The 26,931-nt window shown below is 49.9% G+C and overlaps 1 protein-coding gene across 6 annotated transcripts in view; it reads right to left on the reverse strand.

Annotated features, from left to right (window-relative positions):
• DEPDC5 (DEP domain containing 5, GATOR1 subcomplex subunit) overlaps nt 1–26,931 on the reverse strand; it is a 358,748-nt gene that overhangs the window by 293,391 nt on the left and 38,426 nt on the right. The window lies entirely within an intron of this gene.

The following is a 26,931-nucleotide window of genomic DNA, read 5'->3' on the forward strand; positions in this document are numbered from 1 at the left end:
TATTTTCTCTAACGTCCTAGTGGATGCTGGGGACTCCGTAAGGACCATGGGGATTATACCAAAGCTCCCAAACGGGCGGGAGAGTGCGGATGACTCTGCAGCACCGAATGAGCAAACACAAGGTCCTCCTCAGCCAGGGTATCAAACTTGTAGAACTTTGCAAAAGTGTTTGAACCTGACCAAGTAGCCGCTCGGCAAAGCTGTAATGCCGAGACCCCTCGGGCAGCCGCCCAAGAAGAGCCCACCTTACTAGTGGAATGGGCCTTAACTGATTTTGGCAGCGGCAATCCAGCCGCAGAATGAGCCTGCTGAATCGTGTTACAGATCCAGCGAGCAATAGTTTGCTTTGAAGCAGGAGCACCAAGCTTGTTGGAAGCATACAGGATAAACAAAGACTCTGTTTTCCTGACCCTAGCCGTTCTGGCTACATAAACCTTCAAAGCCCTGACCACTTCAAGCAACTCGGAATCCTCCAAGTCAGTAGTAGCCACAGGCACCACAATAGGTTGGTTTATATGAAAGGATGAAACCACTTTCGGCAGAAATTGTGGACGGGTCCGCAACTCTGCTCTATCCGCATGGAAAACCAGATAGGGGCTTTTATGTGACAAAGCCGCCAACTCTGACACACGCCTAGCCGAAGCCAAGGCTAATAGCATGACCACCTTCCACGTGAGATATTTCAACTCCACCGTTTTGAGTGGTACAAACCAGTGGGATTTCAGGAAACTCAACACCACGTTAAGATCCCAAGGTGCCGCTGGAGGCACAAAAGGGGGCTAATATGCCGCAGTCCCTTCACAAACATCTGAACTTCAGGTAGAGAAGTCAACTCCTTTTGAAAGAAAATGGATAGGGCCGAAATCTGGACCTTAATGGAACCCAATTTTAGGCCCAAATTCACTCCTGACTGTAGGAAGTGAAGGAACCGACGACCCAGCTGGAATTCCTCCGTAGGGGCATTCCTGGCCTCACACCAAGCAACATATTTTCGCCATATACGGTGAGAATGTTGAGCTGTCACGTACTTCCTAGCCTTTATCAGCGTAGGAATGACCTCATCCGGAATGCCTTTCTCTGCTAGGATCCGGCGTTCAACCGCCATGCCGTCAAACGCAGCCGCGGAAAGTCTTGGAACAGACAGGGCCCCTGCTGCAACAAGTCCTGTCTTAGAGGAAGAGGCCACGGGTCCTCTGTGAGCATTTCTTGCAGATCTGGATACCAAGTCCTTCGTGGCCAATCTGGAACAATGAGTATTGTTCTCACTCCTCTTTTTCTTATTATTCTCAGCACCTTGGGTATGAGAGGAAGAGGAGGAAATACATAGACCGACTGGAACACCCACGGTGTCACCAGGGCGTCTACAGCTATCGCCTGAGGGTCTCTTGACCTGGCGCAATACCTCTGTAGTTTTTTGTTGAGGCGGGATGCCATCATGTCCACCTGTGGCAGTTCCCACCGACTTGCAATCTGTGCGAAGACTTCCTGATGAAGTCCCCACTCTCCCGGGTGGAGGTCGTGCCTGCTGAGGAAGTCTGCTTCCCAGTAAGCGCACTGCTGACAGTGCGCTTACGTGATTTTCCGCCCAGCGAAGAATTCTGGCGGCATCCGCCATCGCCACCCTGCTCCTTGTGCCGCCTTGTCGGTTTACATGAGCCACTGCGGTGATGTTGTCTGACTGAATCAGAACCGGTTGGTCACGAAGCAGGGTCTCCGCTTGACGTAGGGCGTTGTATATGGCCCTTAGTTCCAGGATGTTGATGTGAAGGCAAGTCTCCTGACTTGACCACAGACCTTGGAAATATCTTCCCTGTGTGACTGCTCCCCACCCTCGGAGGCTTGCATCCGTGGTCACCAGGACCCAGTCCTGAATGCCGAATCTGCGGCCCTCGAGAAGGTGAGCACTCTGCAGCCACCACAGGAGAGACACCCTGGCCCTGGGGGATAGGGTGATTAACCGATGCATCTGAAGATGTGATCCGGACCACTTGTCCAGTAAGTCCCATTGAAAGTCCTCGCATGGAACCTGCCGAAGGGAATGGCCTCGTATGATGCCACCATCTTTCCCAGACTCGAGTGCAGTGATGCACTGACACCTGTTTTGGTTTTAATAGGTTCCTGACCAGTGTCATGAGTTCCTGAGCTTTCTCTATCGGGAGATAAACCCTTTTCTGCTCTGAGTCTAGAATCATGCCTAGGAAAGGCAGACGAGTCGTAGGAACCAACTGCGACTTTGTAATATTTAGAATCCAGCCGTGTTGCCGTAATACTTCCAGAGAAAGTGCTACGCTGATCAGCAACTGCTCTCTTGATCTCGCTTTTATGAGGAGATCGTCCAAGTATGGGATAATTGTGACCCCTTGCTTCCGCAGGAGCACCATCATTTCCGCCATTACCTTGGTAAATATTCTCGGAGCCGTGGAGAGACCAAACGGCAACGTCTGAAATTGGTAATGACAATCCTGTACCACAAATCTGAGGTACGCCTGATGAGGTGGATAAATGGGGACATGAAGGTATGCATCCTTTATGTCCAGAGACACCAAAAAATCCCCCCCTTCCAGGCTTGCGATGACCGCTCTCAGCGATTCCATCTTGAACTTGAACCTTTTCAGGTACATGTTCAGGGATTTTAAATTCAATATGGGTCTGACCGAACCGTCCGGTTTCGGGACTACAAACATGGTCGAATAATAACCCCTTCCTTGTTGAAGGAGGGGAAACTTGACCACCACCTGTTGAAGATACAATTTGTGAATTGCAGTTAACACTATTTCCCTCTCGTGGGGGGAAGCTGGCAGGGCCGATTTGAGGTATCGGTGAGGGGGCATCTTCGAATTCCAGCTTGTATCCCTGAGACACAATATCTATTGCCCAGGGATCCAACTGGGAGTGAACCCACCTGTGGCTGAAATTCCGAAGACGTGCCCCCACCGGGCCTAGCTCCGCCTGTGGAGCCCCAGCGTCATGCGGTGGATTTGTGGAAGCCGGGGAGGACTTCTGTTCCTGGGAACTAGCTGTGTTGTGCAGCTTCTTTCCTCTGCCCCTGCCTCTGGCAAGAAAGGACGCACCTCTGACTTTCTTGTTTTTCTGTGATCGAAAGGACTGCATTTGATAATACGGTGCTCTCTTAGGCTGTGAGGAAACATACGGCAAAAAATTTGACTTTCCAGCAGTAGCTGTGGAGACCAGGTCCGAGAGACCCTCCCCAAACAATTCCTCACCCTTGTAAGGTAAAACCTTCATATGCCTTTTTGAGTCGGCATCACCTGTCCACTGCCGAGTCCACAGGACCCTTCTGGCAGAAATTGACATAGCATTTATTCTAGAACCCAGTAGACTAATCTCTCTTTGAGCATCTCTCATATATAGGACAGCGTCTTTAATATGCCCCAAGGTCAACAATATAGTATCCTTGTCTAAGGTCTCAATTTCCTCAGATAAGGTATCCGTCCATGCTGCTACAGCACTACACACCCAGGCCGACGCGATCGCCGGCCTCAGCAAGGTACCCGAATGTGTATAAATGGACTTCAGGGTAACCTCCTGTTTGCGATCCGCAGCATCTTTGAGGGTAGCCGTATCCTGTGACGGCAGGGCTACCTTCTTGGATAAGCGTGTTAAAGCTTTGTCCACCGTAGGGGAGGATTCCCAGCGTAACCTGTCCGTTGGCGGGAAAGGATACGCCATAAGAATCCGTTTGGAAATCTGCAGTTTTTTATCTGGAGATTCCCAAGCCTTTTCACATAACTCATTTAGCTCGTGTGAGGGGGGAAAGGTTACCTCCGGTTTCTTTTCCCCATACATATGTACCCTCTTGTCAGGGACTGGGGTTTCCTCTGTGATGTGCAACACATCCTTAATTGCTATAATCATATAACGGATGGATTTAGCCAATTTAGGCTGTAACTTTGCATCATCGTAATCGACACTGGAGTCAGAATCCATGTCGGTATCTGTGTCAACAATTTTGGATAGTGGGTGCTTCTGAGACCCTGACGGCCTCTGCGACATAGGATCAGGCACGGGTTGAGACCCTGACTGTCCTGAGGCTTCAGCTTTTTCTAACCTTTTATGCAAGGAATTAACATTATCATTTAAAACCTTCCACATATCCATCCAATCAGGTGTCGGCGCCGTCGGCGGAGACACGTCATTCATTTGCTCCCGCTCTGCTTCCACATAGCCTTCCTCGTCAAACATGTCGACACAAGCGTACCGACACACCACACACACAGGGAATGCCCTTTTTGAAGACAGTTCCCCCACAAGGCCCTTTGGAGAGACAGAGAGAAAGTATGCCAGCACACACCCCAGCGCTATAAACCCAGGAATAACACAGTAACTTAATGTTAACCCAGTAGCTGCTGTTTATATTGATTTTTGCGCCTAATTATCTGCCCCTCCCTCTCTTTTTACCCTCTTCTACCGTGTATCTGCAGGGGAGAGCCTGGGGAGCTTCCTCTCAGCGGAGCTGTGGAGAAAAAATGGCGCTGGTGAGTGCTGAGGAAGTAGCCCCGCCCCCTCAGCGGCGGGCTTCTGTCCCGCTTAAATGTACAATTTTTAGCGGGGGCTCATACATATATACAGTGCCCAACTGTATATATGCTAAACTTTTGCCAAAGAGGTCCCAATTGCTACCCAGGGCGCCCCCCCCCTGCGCCCTTACAGTGACCGGGGTATGTGAGGTGTGTGGGAGCAATGGCGCACAGCTGCAGTGCTGTGCGTTACCTCAGTGAAGAACGGAGTCTTCTGCCGCCGATTTGAAGTCTTCTTGCTTCTCATACTCACCCGGCTTCTGTCTTCCGGCTCTGCGAGGGGGACGGCGGCGCGGCTCTGGGATCGGACGGCGAGGGTGATATCCTGCGTACGATCCCTCTGGAGCTAATGGTGTCCAGTAGCCTAAGAAGCAGGACCTAGCTTCAAAGAGTAGGGCTGCTTCTCTCCCCTCTGTCCCACGATGCAGGGAGTCTGTTGCCAGCAGAGCTCCCTGAAAATAAAAAAACCTAACAAAATACTTTCTCTCAGCAAACTCAGGAGAGCTCACTGAAAAGCACCCAGCTCGTCTGGGCACAGTATCAAACTGAGGTCTGGAGGAGGGGCATAGAGGGAGGAGCCAGAGCACACCAGAACCTAAATTCTTTCTTAAAGTGCCCATGTCTCCTGCGGAGCCCGTCTATCCCCATGGTCCTTACGGAGTCACCAGCATCCACTAGGACGTTAGAGAGGGGAAAAAAAACAGTGCTAATTTACAAATCCACAACTACTAGAAAAAAAGGCAACCACACTAGTGAAAACAGAGCTGCTAAGAGTTTATTAAATGCTCATATGAATGTAAACATAGCCATATACTATACTAGAAAGAACATTTTCAAAGCTCCACTTAGCGCTAAATCAAAGAAGTAACAGTTTGATTTGATAAATATACATACAAGCTTACATACAATACAATAAAAGATAAAAAAAATAATAACAACAAGTGGCGTAATAGAGGGTAGCTAGACTGGCACATGTCCAGGTGCCCACAAGATGAAGGGGGCCTAGCCCAAAATCAGTCACTAAATACTGTAGACTATGTGATTTGGAAATTCTACACAGTACTATTAAGTAACTATTCAGTACAATTACAGTTGTAACCTCTAAGTAAAAGAATACAATTGTCCCAAGGACCGGCAGCGCTGTGTTTCCCAGACGCCGATGCACACGGGATGCAGCAGCACTCACCTTCTCCTTGCTGTATAAGCCCATCCCCAGACTCCAGTGTAACTAGCCAATGAGAGTCTGGAGACAGGCTTATACAGGAAGAAGAACAGTAGCTGAGTGCTGCGTCCCGAGTGCAGTCGTGGCTGTGAAACACAGCTCTGCCGATCCCAGAGGTCAAGCAGCTGTCACACAAATGACATGTAATATTAAAGGCTTGTTTAAGTTTTAAATGGTCCCCCAATGCTATGTGTGGTCTGCGCTGCAGCCCGGGCGCAGCAGCCACCACTGATAATGACTAGCAGCTGGGTAAGCGGAGCCGATACACTTACAAAGCTTTGACACTACCTTGCTGCGCTGCCTCACGTATTTCTAATATGCATGATACAGACATTATTCAGATATGATAAATCATGTGCACCGAAGGGTTAATAGAAATCAAACTGAAGGCCAACCTGGACAGTTTGCCAGGAGCCTCCAAGCTAGTGTTCATTCTAGCACCCTGTGCCTGTCACAACCCGTGCAGTTCCTCTTTCCTGTCTGAGGTGTTCCTCTTTCCTGGTCTGGTGCTTCTAGCACACTCTGGTCTGTATCTCAGAGTTGATACAGAAAAGAGCATGTTAAAAGCACCAGAGCAGATCACGACACCCCAGGCAGGAAAGAGAAACTGTACGGATTGTGACAGGGGCACACTGCTAGAATGAATACCACAAGACTCTAGTCATGCACACTGAATAACACTTTACTTTTAAGATGTTTCTTGTGTTGATCCACTGAATGTTTCCTGATAAACGAAGTGGAAATGGGGAACTCATAATAGTGTTATACCATTACATAAATTCTTTCATACCACATTTTTAATTTCATAGAGTTTTCTTCTCTTTCCTTAGAATCACACCACCAAGGTGTGCATGCAAACAAATTTGAGGTGGGGAGTCAATCCCTAATGTCCATATGCTAAGAAAAGCTCTCCTTGTGTGTCTTTATACAGGAAACATCCAAATTCCACTCTTACGGGTATACTCAATTAAAGTCGATTCCATTCCGACATGTATTTGTCGGAATGGATCCGACAACCCCTAATCAATCCCCATCTAAAATTTAGATGGGACCCGGAAGAGGCGAGTGGGGGCGAGCCACGGGGGGACAGCCGGCGGCAGCCAAAGAAGATCAGCGCTATGGAGTAGCGCTGCAGCAGGATGTCACTCACCCGCCCGACCTCAGCGTGCTGGAGCCGGGTGGAAGCTGCCGTGAGGTCGGGCGGGTGCGTGACATCCAGCTGCAGCGCTGATCGTAGCGCTGATCTCCTGTATGCCCGCCCGCTGTCCCCCCGTCTCCCTGCGGCTCAGAGACTCCATCTTGAACTTGAACACTCTAAAGAACGGATTCAAGGATTTGAGGTTCAGAATTGGTCGTACCGAACCGTCCGGTTTCGGTACTACAAACAAGTTGGAATAGTACCCCTTATTGTGCAGATGAGGTGGAACTGGAACAATGACTTGAGTCTGTACCAGTTTCTGGATGGCCTGCTGTAAAGTTATACTTGCCTCTTGTGAAGCTGGTAAGCCTGATTTGAAGAATCTGTGAGGTGGGAGGTCTTGGAACTCCAGTCTGTAGCCCTGGGAAATAAAATCTATGACCCAGGGATCCCGGCACGAAGTTGACCAGATGTGACTGAAGAATTTTAGTCAGGCTCCTACCTGATAGCCCTCCAGGCCTCGCGGTCCACCGTCATGCTGAAGGCTTTGAGGAAGCAGAGCCTGAGGTCTGTTCCTGAGCACCTGCTGTTGCTGGTTTGCGTGGTTTACCTCTTGCACCTCTGGATTTTCCCTTAAACTTTGCCGTCCGAAAGGACTGTAAATTTGAAGCCGAATAAGCTTTTCTGGCTGGGGGAGCTGCAGAACTTAGATACGTAGACTTACCAGCAGTAGCTATGGAGATCCATTTGTCTAGTTCGTCTCCAAACAAGGCCTCTCCTGTGAATGGCAGGCCTTCCACGCCTTTCCTGGAGTCCGCATCAGCAGACCACTGGCGTAGCCACAAGCCCCTGCCACAGCGGTGGTGCAAGCATTAAGCAAACCAATCTCTTTTATGGCTTCACCATAAAGTTTGCAGAGTACTGTATATGCTGCAGGAGTAAAACAACATCCCCCTTAGACAAGGAATCGAACCCCTCAATTAGGATACCTGACCATTTAGCAATGGCTTTTGTGATCCACGCACATGCAATAGTGGGTCTTTAGGCCACCCCAGCAGCTGTGTACAATAATTTGAGTGTAGTCTCAATTTTACGATCAGCTGTATCTTTTAGGGAAGCTGCACCAGGGACAGGAAAATAGGATTTTAATACCTACCGGTAAATCCTTTTCTCTTAGTCCGTAGAAGATGCTGGGGACTCCAAAAGGACCATGGGTTATAGACGGGATCCACAGGAGACATGGGCACTTTAAGACTTTAATGGGCGTGAACTGGCTCCTCCCTCTATGCCCCTCCTCCAGACCTCAGTTATAGGAACTGTGCCCAGAGGAGACGGACATTTCGAGGAAAAGGATTTTGTTAAACTAACGGTGAGATACATACCAGCTCACACCACAACACACCGTACAACATGGCATTTAACTAAAACCAGTTAACAGCGTGAACCAAAGCGATCAGCAACAGGCTGACCTTAACCAAAACACAACCATTGTGTAACATAAGCAATAACAGTTAACAAGTACTGCAGATAGAGTCCGCACTGGTACGGGCGGCCAGCATTCTCTACGGACTAAGAGAAAAGGATTTACCGGTAGGTATTAAAATCCTATTTTCTCCTTCGTCCTAGAGGATGCTGGGGACTCCAAAAGGACCATGGGGTTTATACCAAAGCTCCAGACCGGGCGGGAGAGTGCGGACGACTCTGCAGCACCAATTGAGCAAACATGAGGTCCTCAGCAGCCAGGGTATCAAACTTGTAGAATTTTGCAAAAGTGTTTGAACCCGACCAAGTAGCTGCTCGGCAAAGTTGTAATGCCGAGACACCCCGGGTAGCCGCCCAAGATGAGCCCACCTTCCTAGTGGAATGGGCCTTCACCGAATTCGGTAACGGCAACCCAGCCGTAGAATGGGCATGCTGAATCGTATTACAGATCCAGCGTGCAATAGTCTGCTTAGAAGCAGGAACCCCAACCTTGTTGGAAGCATACAGGACAAACAGCGCCTCTGTTTTCCTAATACGAGCTGTTCTGGCTACATAAATTTTCAAAGCTCTGACCACATCGAGCGACTTACAATCAGCCAAGGTTTCAGTAGCCACAGGTACCACAATAGGTTGGTTCATGTGAAACGAAGAAACCTTTGTGAGAAATTGTTGACGAGTCCTCAATTCCGCTCTATCAACATGGAAACCCAAGTAGGGGCTTTAGTGAGACAAAGCCGCCAACTCTGACACCCGCCTTGCGGACGCCAAGGCCAATAGCATGACCACTTTCCAAGTGAGAAATTTCAACTCAACCTTTTGTAAAGGTTCAAACCAATGTGATATCAGGAACTGTAACACCACGTTAAGGTCCCATGGAGCCACCGGGGGCACAAATGGAGGTTGCAAAAAAATGAGAAAACGACCCCGCTGAAATTCTTCCGTAGGCGCCTTCTTGGATTCGCACCAAGACACATATTTTCTCCAAATACGGTGGGGATGACCTCTTCGGGAATACCCTTTCGAGCTAGGATTTGGCGTTCAACCGCCATGCCGTCAAACGCAACCGCGGTAAGTCTTGGAACACGCACGGCCCTTGCAGTAATACATCCTCTCTCTGAGTAATTCCTGAAGATCCGGATACCATGCCGCCCGTGGCCAATCTGGAACAACGAGTATCGCCTGAACCCTTGTTCTTCTTATGATTCTTAACACCTTTGGGATGAGTGGAAATGGAGGGAACACATAGACCGACTGAAACACCCACGGTGTCACCAGTGCGTCCACTACTATTGCTTGAGGGTCCCTCGACCTGGAACGATATGTCTGAAGCTTTTTGTTGAGGCGAGAAGCCATCATGTCTATTTGAGGCAGTCCCCAACGACTTGTCACTTCTGCAAAGACCTCTTGATGAAGACCCCACTCTCCTGGATGGAGATCGTGCCTGCTGAGGAAGTCTGCTTCCCAGTTGTCCACGCCTGGAATGAAGACCGCTGACAGAGTGCTTGCATGTATTTACGCCCAGCGAAGAATCCTTGTGGCCATCGCCGCTCTGCTCCTTGTTCCGCCCTGGCGGTTTATGTGCGCCACCGCTGTTATGTTGTCCGACTGAATCAGGACGGGTAGGCCGCGAAGGAGATGTTCTGCTTGTAGGAGGCCGTTGTAAATGGCCCTTAATTCCAGAACGTTTATGTGCAGACAAGCTTCTTGGCTTGACCATTTTCCCTGGAAATTTTCCCCCTGTGTGACTGCTCCCCAACCTCGGAGACTCGCATCCGTGGTTACCAGGACCCAATCCTGGATCCCGAACCTGCGACCCTCTAGAAGGTGAGAACTTTGGAGCCACCACAGGAGAGAAATCCTGGCCCTGGGGGGACAGACTTATCCTCCGTTGCATGTGTAGATGGGACCCGGACCACTTGTCCAACAGGTCCCACTGAAAAGTTCTGGCATGAAACCTGCCAAACGGAATGGCCTCGTAGGCCACCACCATTTTCCCCAGCACTCAAGTGCATTGATGAATCGACACTCTTGCCGGTATCAGAAGTTCCTTGACCATGTTCTGGATTTCCAGAGCTTTTTCCAACGGGAGAAAAACTCTCTGTAGATCCATGTCCAGAATCATGCCCAAGAACGACAGCCGTGTTGTCGGATCAACTGTGACTTTGGCAAATTTAAGAGCCAGCCATGCTGCTGCAGAACCGTCAGGGAGAGCGCAGCGTTTTTTCTTAACTGCTCCTGTGAACTCGCCTTTATCAGGAGATCGTCCAAGTACGGGATAATTGTGACCCGTTGCTTGCGCAGGAGCACCATCATTTCTGCCATTACCTTGGTGAAAATCCTCGGGGCCGTGGAAAGACCAAACGGCAACGTCTGAAATTGGTAGTGACAATCCTGAACAGCGAACCTCAGGTACGCCTGATGAGGATAAAATAAGATTTAACTCACCGGTAAATCTATTTCTCGTAGTCCGTAGTGGATGCTGGGGACTCCGTAAGGACCATGGGGAATAGACGGGCTCCGCAGGAGACTGGGCACTCTAAGAAAGATTTAGTACTACTGGTGTGCACTGGCTCCTCCCTCTATGCCCCTCCTCCAGACCTCAGTTAAGGAAACTGTGCCTGGAAGAGCTGACATTACAAGGAAAGGATTTTGGAATCCAGGGTAAGACTCATACCAGCCACACCAATCACACCGTATAACTTGTGATAACATACCCAGTTAACAGTTTACAGTATGAACAACAACAAAGCATCAACCACGGATGCCAACATAACATAACCCTTTATTAAGCAATAACTATATACACGTATTGCAGAAAGTCCGCACTTGGGACGGGCGCCCAGCATCCACTACGGACTACGAGAATTAGATTTACCGGTGAGTAAAATCTTATTTTCTCTAACGTCCTAGTGGATGTTGGGGACTCCGTAAGGAATTTTGCAAAGGTGTTTGAACCCGACCAAGTGTAGCTGCTCGGCAAAGCTGTAATGCAGAGACCCCTCGGGCAGCCGCCCAAGAAGAGCCCACTTTCCTTGTGGAATGGGCTTTTATCGATTTTGGATGCGGCAATCCCGCTGCAGAATGAGCCTGCTGAATCGTGTTACAGATCCAGCGAGCAATAGTTTGCTTTGAAGCAGGAGCACCCAGCTTGTTGGATGCATACAGGATAAACAGCGAGTCAGTTTTCCTGACTCCAGCCGTTCTGGCCACATAAATCTTCAAAGCCCTGACTACATCAAGCAACTTGGAATCCTCCAAGTCACGAGTAGCCGTAGGCACCACAATAGGTTGGTTCAAATGAAAATATGACACCACCTTCGGCAGAAATTGTGGACGAGTCCGTAATTCTGCCCTGTCCACATGGAAAACCAGATAGGGGCTTTTACATGACAAAGCCGCCAATTCTGACACACGCCTAGCCGAAGCTAAGGCCAATAGCATGACCACCTTCCACGTGAGATACTTTAGCTCCGCGGTCTTAAGTGGCTCAAACCAGTGGGATTTCAGGAAACCCAACACCACGTTGAGATCCCAAGGTGCCACTGGTGGCACAAAAGGGGGCTGAATATGCAGCACTCCCTTAACAAACGTCTGAACCTCAGGAAGAGAAGCCAGTTCTTTTTGAAAGAAAATGGATAGGGCTGAAATCTGGACCTTTATGGACCCCAACTTCAAGCCCATAGTCCCTCCAGACTGTAGGAAATGCAGGAACCGGCCTAGCTGGAATTCCTCTGTAGGGGCCTTCCTGGCCTCACACCAAGCAACATATTTTCGCCATATACGGTGAGTGTTTTGCTGTCACGTCCTTCCTAGCCTTTATTAGCGTAGGAATAACTTCATCCGGAATGCCTTTTTCTGCTAGGATCCGGCGTTCAACCGCCATGCCGTCAAACGCAGCCGCGGAAAGTCTTGGAACAGACAGGGCCCCTGTTGCAACAGGTCCTGTCTGAGAGGCAGAGGCCATGGGTCCTCTGTGAGCATTTCTTGCAGTTCCCGGTACCAAATCCTTCTTGGCCAATCCGGAACAATGAGTATTGTTCTCACTCCTCTTTTTCTAACGATTCTCAGCACCTTGGGTATGAGAGGAAGAAATACATAGACCGACTGGAACACCCACGGTGTCACTAGTGCGTCCACAGCTATCGCCTGAGGGTCCCTTGACCTGGTGCAATACCTTTTTAGCTTTTTGTTGAGGCGGGATGCCATCATGTCCACCTGTGGCAGTTCCCATCGATTTGTAATCTGCGTGAAGACTTCTTGATGAAGTCCCCACTCTCCCGGGTGGAGGTCGTGCCTGCTGAGGAAGTCTGCTTCCCAGTTGTCCACTCCCGGAATGAACACTGCTGACAGTGCTTGCACGTGATTATCCGCCCAACGAAGAAACCTGTTGGCTTCCGCCATCGCCACCCTGCTTCTTGTGCCGCCCTGGCGGTTTACATGAGCCACTGCGGTGATGTTGCCTGACTGAATCAGCACCGGTTGGTTGCGAAGCAGAGGCTCCGCTTGACTCAGGGCGTTGTATATGGCCCTTAGTTCCAGGAGATTTATGTGCAGACAAGCCTCCTGACTTGACCACAACCCTTGGAAGTTTCTTCCCTGAGTGACAGCCCCCCATCCTCGGAGGCTCGCATCCGTGGTCACCAGGACCCAGTCCTGTATGCCGAACCTGCGGCCCTCGAGAAGGTGAGCACTCTGCAGCCACCACAGAAGAGACACACTGGCCCTGGGGGATAGGGTGATCAGCCGATGTATCTGAAGATGCGATCCGGACCACTTGTCCAACAGATCCCACTGAAAGATCCTCGCATGGAACCTGCCGAAGGGAATGGCTTCGTATGATGCCACCATCTTTCCCAGGACTCGCGTGCAGTGATGCACCGACACCTGTTTCGGTTTTAAGAGGTCTCTGACTAGAGTCACGAGCTCCTGAGCCTTCTCCGCCGGGAGAAACACCTTTTTCTGGTCTGTGTCCAGAATCATGCCCAGAAAGGGCAGACGCGTCGTAGGAATCAGCTGCAACTTTCGGATATTCAGAATCCAGCCGTGCTGTAGCAACACTTCCTGAGAGTGTGCTACGCTGATCAGCAACTGCTCTCTGGACATCGCCTTTATGAGGAGATCGTCCAAGTATCGGATAATTGTGACTCCTTGCTTTCGAAGGAGCACCATCATTTCCGCCATTACCTTGGTAAATATTCTCGGTGCCGTGGAGAGCCCAAACGGCAACGTCTGGAATTGGTAATGACAGTCCTGTACCACAAATCTGAGGTACTCCTGATGAGGTGGATAAATGGGGACATGCAAGTAAGCATCCTTGATGTCCAGAGACACCATAAAATACCCCTCTTCCAGCCTTGCAATGACCGCTCTGAGCGATTCCATTTTGAACTTGAATCTTTTCAGATAAATGTTCAGGGACTTTAAATTCAATATGGGTCTGACCGAACCGTCCGGTTTCGGTACCACAAACATTGTGGAATAGTATCCCCTTCCCTGTTGAAGGAGGGGAACCTTTACCACCACCTGCTGGAGATATAACTTGTGAATTGCCGCTAACACTACCTCCCTTTCCATGGGGGAAGCTGGCAGGGCTGATTTGAGGTAACGGTGAGGGGGCATCACTTCGAATTCCAGCTTGTATCCCTGAGACACAATCTGTATAGCCCAGGGATCCACCTGTGAGCGAACCCACTGGTGGCTGAAATTTCGGAGACGCGCCACCACCGCTCCCGGCTCCACCTGTGGAGCCCCAGCGTCATGCGGTGGATTTAGTGGAAGCCGGGGAGGACTTCTGTTCCTGGGAACTAGCTGTATTGTGCAGCTTCTTTCCTCTACCCCTGCCTCTGGCAAGAAAGGATGCACCTCTGACTTTCTTGCTTTTTTGTGATCGAAAGGACTGCATTTGGTAATACGGTGCTTTCTTAGGCTGTGAGGGAATATATGGCAAAAAATTTGACTTCCCAGCCGTAGCTGTGGAAACTAGGTCCGAGAGACCGTCCCCAAACAATTCCTCACCCTTGTAAGGTAAAACCTCCATGTGCTTTTTGGAGTCGGCATCACCTGTCCATTGCCGAGTCCACAGGACCCTTCTGGCAGAAATTGACATTGCATTTATTCTAGAGCCCAGTAAGCAAATGTCCCTCTGGGCATCCCTCATATATAGGACAGCGTCTTTGATATGCCCCAGGGTCAGTAAAATAGTATCCTTGTCCAAGGTATCCAGTTCCTCAGACAGATTATCTGTCCATGCTGCTACAGCACTACACATCCAGGCCGACGCAATTGCCGGCCTCAGTAGAGTACCTGAATGTGTATAAACAGACTTCAGGATACTTTCCTGCTTCCTATCTGCAGGATCCTTTAGGGAGGCCGTATCCTGTGACGGCAGGGCCACCTTCTTAGATAAGCGTGTCAGAGCTTTGTCTACCCTAGGGAAGATTCCCAGCGCATCCTGTCCGTTGGCAGGAAAGGGTACGCCATAAGTAACCTTTGGGAAATCAGCACTTTCCTATCAGGGGAATCCCACGCTTTTTCACATAACTCATTTAACTCATGTGAAGGGGGAAAAGTCACCTCTTGCTTTTTCTCCCCAAACATATAAACCCTCTTGTCAGGGACAGGGTTTACCTCTGATATGTGCAATACATCCTTCATAGCTATAATCATGTAACGGATGGCTTTAGCCATTTTAGGCTGCAATTTTGCATCATCGCCATCGACACTGGAGTCAGAATCCGTGTCGATATCTGTGTCAATAATTTGGGATAGTGGGCGCTTCTGAGACCCTGACGGCCTCTGCGCTGTAGGATCAGGCATGGGCTGAGACCCCGACTGTCCCAAGGTTTCAGCTTTATCCAACCTTTTATGCAAGGAGTTTACATTATCATTTAACACCTTCCACATATCCATCCAATCAGGTGTCGGCGCCGTCGGCGGAGACACGTCATTCATCTGCACCTGCTCTGCCTCCACATAGCCCTCCTCGTCAAACATGTCGACACAAGCGTACCGACACACCACACACACAGGGGATGCTCTACATGAGGACAGGACCCCCACAAGGCCTTTTGGAGAGACAGAGAGAGAGTATGCCAGCACACACCCCAGCGCTATATAACCCAGGAATTACACAGTCACTTAGTGTTTACCCAGTAGCTGCTGTATATATGATTAATGCGCTAAATTTATGTGCCCCCCCTCTCTTTTTACCCTCTTTCTACCGTGAGTCTGCAGGGGAGAGCCTGGGGAGCTTCCTCTCAGCGGAGCTGTGGAGAGAAAATGGCGCTGGTGAGTGCTGAGGAAGAAGCCCCGCCCCCTCAGCAGCGGGCTTCTGTCCCGCGATTTTGTATAAAAATAATGGCGGGGGCTCATGCATATTACAGTGCCCAGCTGTATATATGCTGCTTTTTGCCAGGAGGTACTCAATTACTGCCCAGGGCGCCACCCCCTGCGCCCTGCACCCTACAGTGACCAAAGTGTGTGGGTTAGTGTGGGAGCAATGGCGCACAGCTGCATTGCTGTTCGCTACCTCATATGAAGACAGGAGTCTTCTGCCGCCAATTTTGACGTCTTCTTGCTTCAACCCGCCGGCTTCTGTCTTCTGGCTCTGCGAGGGGGACGGCGGCGCGGCTCCGGGAACGGACGACCAAGGTTAAGTTCCTGTGTTCGATCCCTCTGGAGCTAATGGTGTCCAGTAGCCTAAGAAGAGCAACCTAGCTGCAGTTAGTAGGTTTGCTTCTCTCCCCTCAGTCCCACGTAGCAGAGAGTCTGTTGCCAGCAGAAGCTCTCTGAAAATAAAAAAACCTAACTCAAATACTTTCTTAATAGCAAGCTCAGGAGAGCTCACTAAAATGCACCCAGCTCCTTCCGGGCACAGATTCTAACTGAGGCCTGGAGGAGGGGCATAGAGGGAGGAGCCAGTGCACACCAGTAGTACTAAATCTTTCTTAGAGTGCCCAGTCTCCTGCGGAGCCCGTCTATTCCCCATGGTCCTTACGTAGTCCCCAGCATCCACTAGGACGTTAGAGAAATGGGGACATGTAGGTAAGCATCCTTTATGTCGACTGACACCATAAAATCCCCCCCCCCCCCTCCAGACAGAAGATCACTGCTCGGAGAGATTCCATCTTGAATTTGAAACTTTTCAAATACAGATTGAGGGATTTTAAGTTCAGAATCGGTCTGACCGAGCCATCCGGCTTCGGGACCCACAAACAGGCTTGAATAAAACCCTTCTCCCCGTTGTGACGGGGGTACCTCGACAATGACTCGCTGCTGACACAGCTTTTGTATTGCCGCACACACTACCACTCTTTCCGGAAGAGAAGCTGGCAAGGCCGATTTGAAAAATCGGTGTGGAGGCACGTCTTGAAACTCCAGTTTGTATCCTTGGGTCACAATTTCCAGCACCCAAGGATCCAGGCCCGAGAGAACCTAGACCTGACTGAAGAGCTGAAGACGCGCCCCCACCGGTCCGAACTACCGCAGGGGAGCCCCAGCGTCATGCGGTGGACTTGGCAGAAGCCGGGGAGGACTTCTGCTCCTGGGAGCCTGCCACAGTCGGCGATCTTTATCCTTTTCCCTTACCTCTTGCCGCAAGGAAGGATGACCCACGTCCTTTCCGGAATTTCTGCGACCGAAAGGACTGCATCTGGTATTGAGGCGTTTTCTTTTGCTGTGGAGGAACAAAATGCAGAAAAGAGGACTTACCCGCGGTAGCTGTAGAAACCAGGTCCGTGAGGCCTTCACCAAACAAAACTCCACACATATAGGGCAGAGCCTCCATAGCCTTCTTAGAATCACCATCACCATTCTATTGATGAGTCCACAACGCCCTCCTAGCCGAGATTGCCATGGTATTGGCCCTTGATCCCAAGAGGCCAATATCCCTCGCAGTCTCCTTTAGATAGACTGTAGCGTCCCTGATATGACCTAGTGTCAAAAACACGCTATCCCTATCTAGGGTGTCTATTTCACATGACAAGGTATCTGCCCACCTTTCAATCGCGTTACTCACCCAAGCCGATGCCACGGCCGGCCTGAGCAGTGTCCCCGTCGTGACATAAATAGATTTCAAGGTAGCTTCCTGCCTACGATCAGCAGGATCCTTAAGGGACGACATTTCAGGGGACGGTAGCGCCACCTTCTTGGACAATCGCGCTAGAGCTTTGTCTACCGTGGGTGTTGACTCCCACCTAACCCTATCCGGAGAAGGAAACGGATATGCCATAGCAATTTTTCCTGGGAATCTGCCACCTTTTGTCTGGAGTTTCCCAGGCCCTTTCAAAAAGAGCGTCCAGTTCATGAGAGGGAGGAAACGTTACCTCAGGTTTCTTCCCTTTAAACATACAGACCCTTGTCTCAGGGACAGCGGGGTCTTCCGTGATATGTAACACGTCTTTTATCGCCACAATCATGTATTGAATACTCTTAGCCACCTTAAGATGCAACTTCGCATCATTATAGTCGACACTGGAGTCGGAATCCGTGTCGGTATCAGGGTCTGCTATCTGGGTAAATGAACGTTTTTGGGACCCCGAGGGGGTCTGAGTGTGTGGCACCACCTCTCTCATGGATTGTCTCCATGCTTGGTTCTGAGACTCCTATTTGTCCAACCTCTTATGCAACAATGCCACACTTTTATTTAAAACACTCCACATCTCAACCCAATCAGCAGTCGTCGGTGCTGACGGAGTCACTCCCTCATTCTGTTCAGCCACCTCCTGGGAAGAGCATTCAGCTTCTGACATGCCGACACACGCGTACCGACACCCCCAAACACACTGGGCTAAAGGGACAGACCCACAGTAAGGCCTTTCAGAGAGACAGAGAGGGAGTTTGCCAGCTCACACCCAGCGTCCCACCGGTCTGAAGAATTAAACAATGCCCCAGACCTATAAGCGCTGTTTTATCATCATAATAATAATAATAATAACCAACACCAAATTTTCGTGCCCCCCCTGTTTTTAACACCCTGTTTGTGACAGCAGTGAAGGGCCAGGAGCAGCGTCTCTGCAGCAAGCTGTGGAGAGAAAATGGAGCTTGTCAGAGCTGGAGGATGAAGCCCCGCCCCCTACATGGCGCACTTATGTCCCGCATTTTTTTATACTGGCGGGGGTCTCCTAACAGTGCCTCCGCACTGTATATACATGCCAGTCCTTATTTTTGAGGTTTTTATTGCTGCCCAGGGCGCCCCCCCCTGCGCCCTGCACCCATGTAGTGCCTGTGTTGCGGGAGCAATGGCGCGCAGCGCGACCGCTGAGCGGTACCTCAGGAAGACTGAAGTCTTCTGCCGCCTTCACTGAAGTCTTCTTTGCTTCGGTTACTCACCTGTCTTCTTTCTTCAGGCTCTGTGAGGGGGACGGCGGCGCGGCTCCGGGAACAAGCAGCTAGGAGACCCAAGTGATCAGACCCTCTGGTGCTAATGGTGTCCAGTAGCCTAAGAAGCAGAGCCTTTCAACTCACAGAAGTAGGTCTGCTTCTCTCCCCTCAGTCCCACGATGCAGGGAGCCTGTTGCCAGCAGCGCTCCCTGAAAATAAAAAACCTAACAAAAGTCTTTTTAGAGAAACTCCGTAGAGCTCCCCTAGTGTGTGACCAGTCTCCTCTGGGCACAAAATGTAACTGAGGTCTGGAGGAGGGGCATAGAGGGAGGAGCCAGTTCACGCCCATTAAAATCTTAAAGTGCCCATGTCTCCTGCGATCCCGTCTATACCCCATGGTAGTCCCCAGCATCCTCTAGGACGAAGGCGAAATACAATTTTACGTGTCAGCCTAGAGACCCATGCGTCCACTATCGGTGGATTTTCCCATTTTTTCCTATCCTCTAGGGGGAAAAGAAAAGATGAGAGCAACCTTTTAGGGATTTGAAATCTCTTATCAGGATTAACCCACGGTTCTTCAAACAGGGTATTCAATTCCTCTGACGCAGGAAAAGTGACTGAGGACTTCTTTTTTACATTGAAATAAGATTCCTCACACTCCTCTGACACCTTATCAGGAATTTGCAGAACATCTCTGATAGCCTCTATAAGAGCCTCTATTCCCTGTGACAGAGCCGCATCCCCCCCTCCAAATCCACCTCACCCTCCTCCATGTCTGACCCGTCAGAGTCAGACTGCAGGATATGGGCCAGAGATCTTTTTTGTGGACAAATGGGAGGGTCCTGAGATGCTGGTTTGGAGATTGAGTCTCTATTTATAAACTCATCGACTGTCTGTCTTAAGTATTGCATCTCTTTCTCATTGCGGGATAGCTTTGTAGAAATATTTGAGATCATTCATGTAATGGAATTAACCCAAACCGGTTCAGCCCCGCTATTCTGGGAAGGTGCACTGCCCTGAGTACCCAGTAGTGAGCCCCCTGGTGAAGAGGAACACTCTGCTGTACAAGAAACACAATCTTTGCCTGACATAATGTAAATGTGACAGCACACACACACACAGGAAAAGGTTAAGCACAATTAACCCACAAAGAGCCCTTCAGGGAGACACAGAGTTATTTGGAGCCAGTCCCCACCGCGCCCTTATCGCTAATGCCAAGCTTAGCTGGGTCGTAGACTAAGTACCCTGATAATAGGATTTTAATACCTACCGGTAAAATCCTTTTCTCTTAGTCCATAGAGGATGCTGGGGACTCCGTAAGGACCATGGGGTATAGACGGGATCCGCAGGAGACATGGGCACACTATAAGATTTTGAACGGGTGTGAACTGGCTGCTCCCTCTATGCCCCTCCTCCAGACTCCAGTTAGAGAACTGTGCCTAGGGAGACGGACATTTCGAGGAAAGAATTTGTTCAAACACGGTGAGTGTCATACCAGCTCACACCCCGTACATACCGCAGAACGTGGCATTCAATAGAATACCAGCCAACGGCATGAACAATACACAGCCACATGCTGAGAGAATATGTAACACAACCTGTGTGTCAACACAACCAATAATAAGACACCGCATGCCATGGTATGTACAACGTCAGCAACAGCCTGACAGAAAAGAAACACCACAAGAGTGTAACCCTAACCAATAACTGCAGACACAGTACGCACTAGGACGGGTGCCCAGCATCCTCTACGGACTAAGAGAAAAGGATTTACCGGTAGGTATTAAAATCCTATTTTCTCATACGTCCTAGAGGATGCTGGGGACTCCGTAAGGACCATGGGGTTTATACCAAAGCTCCAGACCGGGCGGGAGAGTGCGGACGACTCTGCAGCACCGATTGAGCAAACAAAAGGTCCCCATCAGCCAGGGTATCAAACTTGTAGAGCTTAGCTAAAGTGTTTGAACCCGACCAAGTAGCTGCTAGGCAAAGTTGAACCGCCGAGACTCCTCGGGCATCTGCCCAAGAAGAGCCCATCTTCCTAGTAGAATGGGTCTCCACCGACTTCGGTAACGGCAATCCAGCCGTAGAACGAGCATGCCGAATCGTATCACAGATCGAGCGTGTAACAGACTGCAGAGACGCAGGCACCCCAATCACGCTGGAAACATAGCGGAGAAACAGAGCCTCTGTTTCCCCAATCTGAGCCAAATTGGCGACATAAATATCCAAAGCCCTGACTACAAATCGAAAGACCTTGAATCAGCCAATGCTTAAGTAACCACAGGCATCAAATGGGCTGGTTTCTGCGAAACACAGAAACCACTTTTGGCAGAACTATTATCCGAGTTCTCAATTCCGCTCTATCCACATGGAAGATCAAACAGGGGCTCTTGTGAGACAAAGCCGCAACTTCCGACAACCGCCTTGCGGACGCCAAAGCCAAAAGCATGACCACTCTCCAAGAGAGAAATTGTAACACAACCTTTCATAAAGGTTCCAACCAGTGTGACACAAGAAAACGCAACACCACGTCAAGGTCCCACGGTGCCAATGGGGGCACAAATGGAGGTTGGATGTGCAGTACTCCCTTCACGAAAGTCCGAACTTCCAGAAAGGTGGCCAATTCTATACTTGAAAGAAAATTTATAAGGCCAAAAACGCACTGAAATGGAGCCTGACTTTAGGCCTGCATCCACACCTGCTTGCAAAGAATGGAGAAGAACGACCCAGCTGAAAGTCTTCCGTAGTAGCCTTCTTGGATTCACACCAAGACACATATTTTTCTAGCCTGAAGAAGTGTGGAAATGACTTCACTGGGAATACCCTTTCGGGCTAGGATATGGCATTCAACCGCCACGCCGTCAAACGCAGCCGTGGTAAGTCTTGATACACGCCCGGATCTTGCTGTAACAGTTCCTCACGTAGAGGAAGAGGCCAGAGATCTTCTATGAGTAAATCTTGAAGAACTGGATACCAAGCCCTCCTTGGTTAGACCGGAACAATGAGGATCGCCTGAACCTTTGTTCTTCTTACGTTTATCACCTTCAGAAGAGTGAAAGCGGAGGGGACACATAGACCGACTGAAAACACCCAAGGTGTCCCGAGGATGTCCACTGCTATAGCTTAAGTGTCCCCTGACCCGGAACAATATCCCTGAGGTCTCTTGTCGAGGCGAGACGCCAACATGTCCAGTTGAGGCACTCCTCAACTACTTGTCACTTCAGTGAAAACTTCTCGATGACGACTGTATTTCTCCCGGATGGAGACCGCGTCTGCAGAGGAATCTATTTCTCTGTCGTTCACATCCAGAACGAAGACTGCTAATATAGCGTTTACCAGTCTTTCCACCCAGCGGAAAACTTTTTCGGCTTTTGCCATTGCCGCTTTGCTCCTTGTTCCGCCCTAGCGGCTTACTTACACCACTGCTGTCAAGACGTCCGACAGAATTAACACGGGCAGATCACGAAGCATATGTTCATTGAAAATAGCTCTTAATTCAAGAAAGCTTATTGCAGACAAGCTTCCCAGCTTGACCTTTTCCCCTGGAAATACTTCCCTTGTAAGGACTGCTCCCCAGTCTCGGAGAACTGCATGCATGGACACCAGGATCTCATCCTGGATTCCGAACCTTCGTCCCTCTAGGAGGTGAGAACTGAGCAGACACCACAGGAGCGATACCCTGGCCATTAGGATTATATTCCGGCGCATGTGCAGGTGAGACCAGGACCACATTTCCAAGTGGCCCCGTGAAAACCACTCTGGCATTTGACCTGCTCACCGAAAAAGGCCTCTTAGGCCGCACCCACCTTCTACATCGACGGAACATATTGATGGATTGTCACTGCAAATCTGATCCGACTCCGGATCCTCAGACCTCTTTCCACAGGAACACACAGAACTTCAACCATTCCGTATCTACTCTGATACCCACCTCCGACGTCTGCGTCGTTGGGACTAACAGTCTTCCCCTGTGTTGAAGAACAGTCAGAGAGAAAACAACGATTTGCACCACTTGTGTCTTGACCTCGCCTTAATCAGGAGAGTGTCCCAGTACAGAATAACAATGGCTCTTACTATTGAAAGAATACCATCCTACTGCCATCACTCTGGTGAAATGGCAAAGACAATCCTGGATATCCACCCAGGTAAGCTGAATGCAGAGAACAACGCATTTAAACCCCTCAGTTTTTTTTGTTTTTGTTTTATAAACAGGGACAGCAGGACAATGCCCTGAACCTGACGCAACTCTGGTATGGCGTTGCGTACTACCTCCCCTTCCAGAGGGGATACGGCAAGATCTATTTGAAAAATCAGTGAGGGGAAACATCTGTAAAAGCCAGAATGTCCCCCCTTTGGATTCTATAAATAACTCACAGTTCCTAGTCTATTCCCAGACTGACTGAAAAGTAGTAGACGAGTTTCCACCGGAGTGGACTCCAGCCCGATAGACCCAGCGACATGTGGCGGATGTGGTAGAAACAGAAGACGACATCCGCTTCTTTGAACCTAACAAGGCTGCAGAACTCTTACCTTTTCACCTTCCACTATCTGCACAGAAAAGGAAAAAAGAACGGTATCGAACCAGTTAAAATTACTGCATCCCACAAAAGAATGCGTCATCAACCGTTGTGAAGGAGTCTAACTGACGAAGTTAGATTTACCAGAAGTATCCGCCGAGAATGACTGAACTGAGGCATCCCCAAACAGCGGTACACCATCCCAGGAATAAACTCCAGTATCTCTCGGAGTCAGCTTCAGCATTCCCCCAGCCACACCTCCTGTATACGCACGGCAGCCGGGTGGTCTTCTGTATGCCGGCGGTCGGGCTCCCGGCGCTCAGTATACCGGCGCCGGGAGCCCGACAGCCGGCATACCGACACTTATTTTCCCTCGTGGGGGTCCACGACCCCCATAGAGGGAGAATAAAATAGTGTGGCGCGCGTAGCGCGCCACCGTGCCCGTAGCGTGGCGAGCGCAGCGAGCCCGCAAGGGGCTCATTTGCGCTCGCCACGCTGTCGGTAAGCCGGCGGTCGGGCTCCCGGCGCCGGGATGCTGGTCGCCGGGAGCCCGACCGCCGGCCAGCCGTAGTGAACCCACGGCAGCCTGCCACAATGTTACAGAGAAGAACCAACGTAAAAAACATCCCCTCTCTTTTTAGGGTAATTCTATCGGATGCCTTTCCGAATATAAACACTTCCCCATGTGCATGTAATGCAAATAACTCTAAAGCATAGAAATAAAATATCACTTAGCTTCCTGTGTACGATCCGTTGTGACAGGGCCCCGCGTCGACCAGGAGTTGACTTTCACAGTATTCTATCCGCGGCGGGAAAAGAATAAACATTCGGACTCCTTGAGAGGATCTGAGACCAACTCGACACGGCCGACCTAGAGCTTTATCAACAGAGCGACCAGCACATGAGAAGGAATACTTTTACTTCAGCATTCATTATAAATCATTATATGACTATACATAATGTAATACACAATTACACACATATCCTATATATATATATATATATATATATATATATATATATATATATATATATGTATCTATCATACATATAAGCGGATTGTCCGGAACCGTCGGGTCCCTAGTGACAATAATGTGTTTTGAATGTGTATGACCATGTACTGAATGCCCCAGTTGTGGATCTACCAGGGAAACGTTATGGTCGACAGAAAACCCAGTATTCGTCGACAGCAGGGAGTAATAACCAGGCAAAATAACATTCTAGCAACCTCGAGGGGTCCACGTGAAGTATACATATATAATTTTAATAACACTCCCCCACATATACTACCATGTCTGTGTTCGAGCTATAGGCCCATGGAACCGTACCATACATATACATATAAATATATATACAGGTATAAGGAAGTTACAGCATGTTTATTTACACGCAGTAATAACAGTTGGTACCAACAGGGTCACCCACACACTACTGTGTCTCCCATACAGTGTTTACTTTTGACAAGCATACAACTACCGACCTGCTGACACTGCATCTACTGAATCAAGTACCAACAGGCGTCGGCGATGCCGACAGAGAACTCCACAGGTGTTTGTGACAGAGCACTCACGCATGTCGACACATGTGGACTAAAAAAACTATAGTGGGTATATCTGCCAGGGAACACACAGAGATATATGCACAACAATGATTACATGCCCATTATCTAAAAATAGTGCAATATTTCCCTCTATATAGCACTAAAACACTGTGCCCTCCCTCGTTTGCACTGTATACACTGCTTTTGGCGGGGACATGGAGAAAATGGCGCTGAATCCTGTTGTGAGGGCTAAGCCCCGCCCCTTCTAGGCGCGCTTCAGCCCCGCTATTAATATAGCTTTTAATGCTGGCGGGGGTCCGTATACAGTGCCTACGCACTGTATATATGTTTTGCCACACTCAAATGAGATATATAATGCTGCCCAGGGCGCCTCCCCCCCTGCGCCCCGCACCCTTGTAAAGCCGTTGGTGTGTGGGAGCAATGGCGCGCAGCGCGACCGCTGCTTTACACTGGCAGGGGTATCGTACAGGGTGCCCGGGCACCGAATATGCATCTCATGCCAGCGGTAAGACCTTCAGTAACTTGCTGCCCACGGCGCTCCCCCCCAACGCCCTGCACCCTGTGAGTGCCGTGTGGGAGCATGGAGCGCAGCGCGACCGCTGCGCTGTACCTCCACTACTGAAGTCTTCTGCCGTCACTGAAGTTTTCTGTTCTTCTATAAACTCACCCGGCTTCTTTCTTCTGGCTTCTGTGAGGGGGTTGACGGCGCGGCTCCGGGAACAAGCAGCTAGGCGCACCAAGTGATCGAACCCTGTGGAGCTAATGGTGTCCAGTAGCCTAAGAAGCAGAGCCTTTAACTCACAGAAGTAGGTCTGACTTCTCTCCCCTCACTCCCACGCTGCAGGGAGCCTGTAGCCAGCAGGTCTCTCTGAAAATAAAAAAACTAACAATAAAGTATTTTAGAGAAACTCAGTAGAGCTCCCCTAGTGTGTGTCCAGTCACTCCTGGGCACAGAATCTAACTGGAGTCTGGAGGAGTGGCATAGAGGGAGGAGCAAGTTCACACCCATTCAAAGTCTTATAGTGTGCCCATGTCTCCTGCGGATCCCGTCTATACCCCATGGTCCTTACGGAGTCCCCAGCATCCTCTAGGACGTATGAGAAAGGGGACTTAGTACACTAAGAATCGCTCCCTCCCGCTATGACCCCCTGGTACTGCTGATGTAATCTAGAGTCTCTCCGGAGGAGCTGCGCGTCCCTGTCTGTCAGCGTCTGTGTCCACTGCAGAGGGAAAATGGCGCTGGTGAGCTGCAGGATCCACTCATAGTGAAGCCCCCATCCCTTCAATGGCGCACGATTTTCCCACTTTTTTTTTATACAGGCTGAGGTAATCTGGTGCTTAAAATGGAGAGACAACCGTTTCAAGGCTGTTTTTTCCAGTGTGGTTACTGAGTACAGTGTACTGAGATGCAGCTGTGTACTGTGTCCGGAGACACATTCCGCCTCGGATAGAAGCCGCGCGTCTCTGTACCCTCATGCCGCCATAATGACCGGCGAACTGCTAGTCGGGACGCCGGCTCAGTACTCACCACTCTTCTTTCTTCTGGCTCTGTTAGGGGTGGCGGCGTGCTGCGGGAATGTATGCTCGCCGTAGTGGGGCTTGCGAATAGTTCCCTCAGGAGCTCAGTGTACTGTCAGCGGGGAACGGGACCATAAACCCTTCAAGAGGTTGGGCCGTTCCCCCCCTAAGTCCCACGAAGCAGGCGGGCTGGTGCAAACCAGCCCGGCCTGAAAATAACAAACATATAAAATAAATGCAGAAAACTCTTCAGGAGCTTCCATAAGCGTGACCGGCTCCTCCGGGCACATTTTCTAAACTGAGTCTGGTAGGAAGGGCATAGAGGGAGGAGCCAGTCCACACTATCAAATTCTTAAAGCGCCCATGGCTCCTAGTGGACCCGTCTATGGGGGTCTTTCCGAGTTGATCGCACGCTAGCTGTTTTTAGCAGTAGTGCAAACGCATAGTCGCCGCCCACGGGGGAGTGTATTTTCGCTTTGCAAGTGTGCGAACGCCTGTGCAGCCGAGCTCTGCTAAAACATTTTCTGCAGTTTCAGAGTAAGTCTGAACTTACTCATTCCCTGCGATCACTTCAGTCTTTTCGGTGCCGGAATTGATGTAACACACCCGCCCTCCAAACGCCCGGAAACGCC

The sequence above is a fragment of the Pseudophryne corroboree genome, chromosome 1 (genome assembly GCF_028390025.1).
Source record: "Pseudophryne corroboree isolate aPseCor3 chromosome 1, aPseCor3.hap2, whole genome shotgun sequence".
Classification (NCBI taxonomy): Eukaryota; Metazoa; Chordata; class Amphibia; order Anura; family Myobatrachidae; genus Pseudophryne; species Pseudophryne corroboree.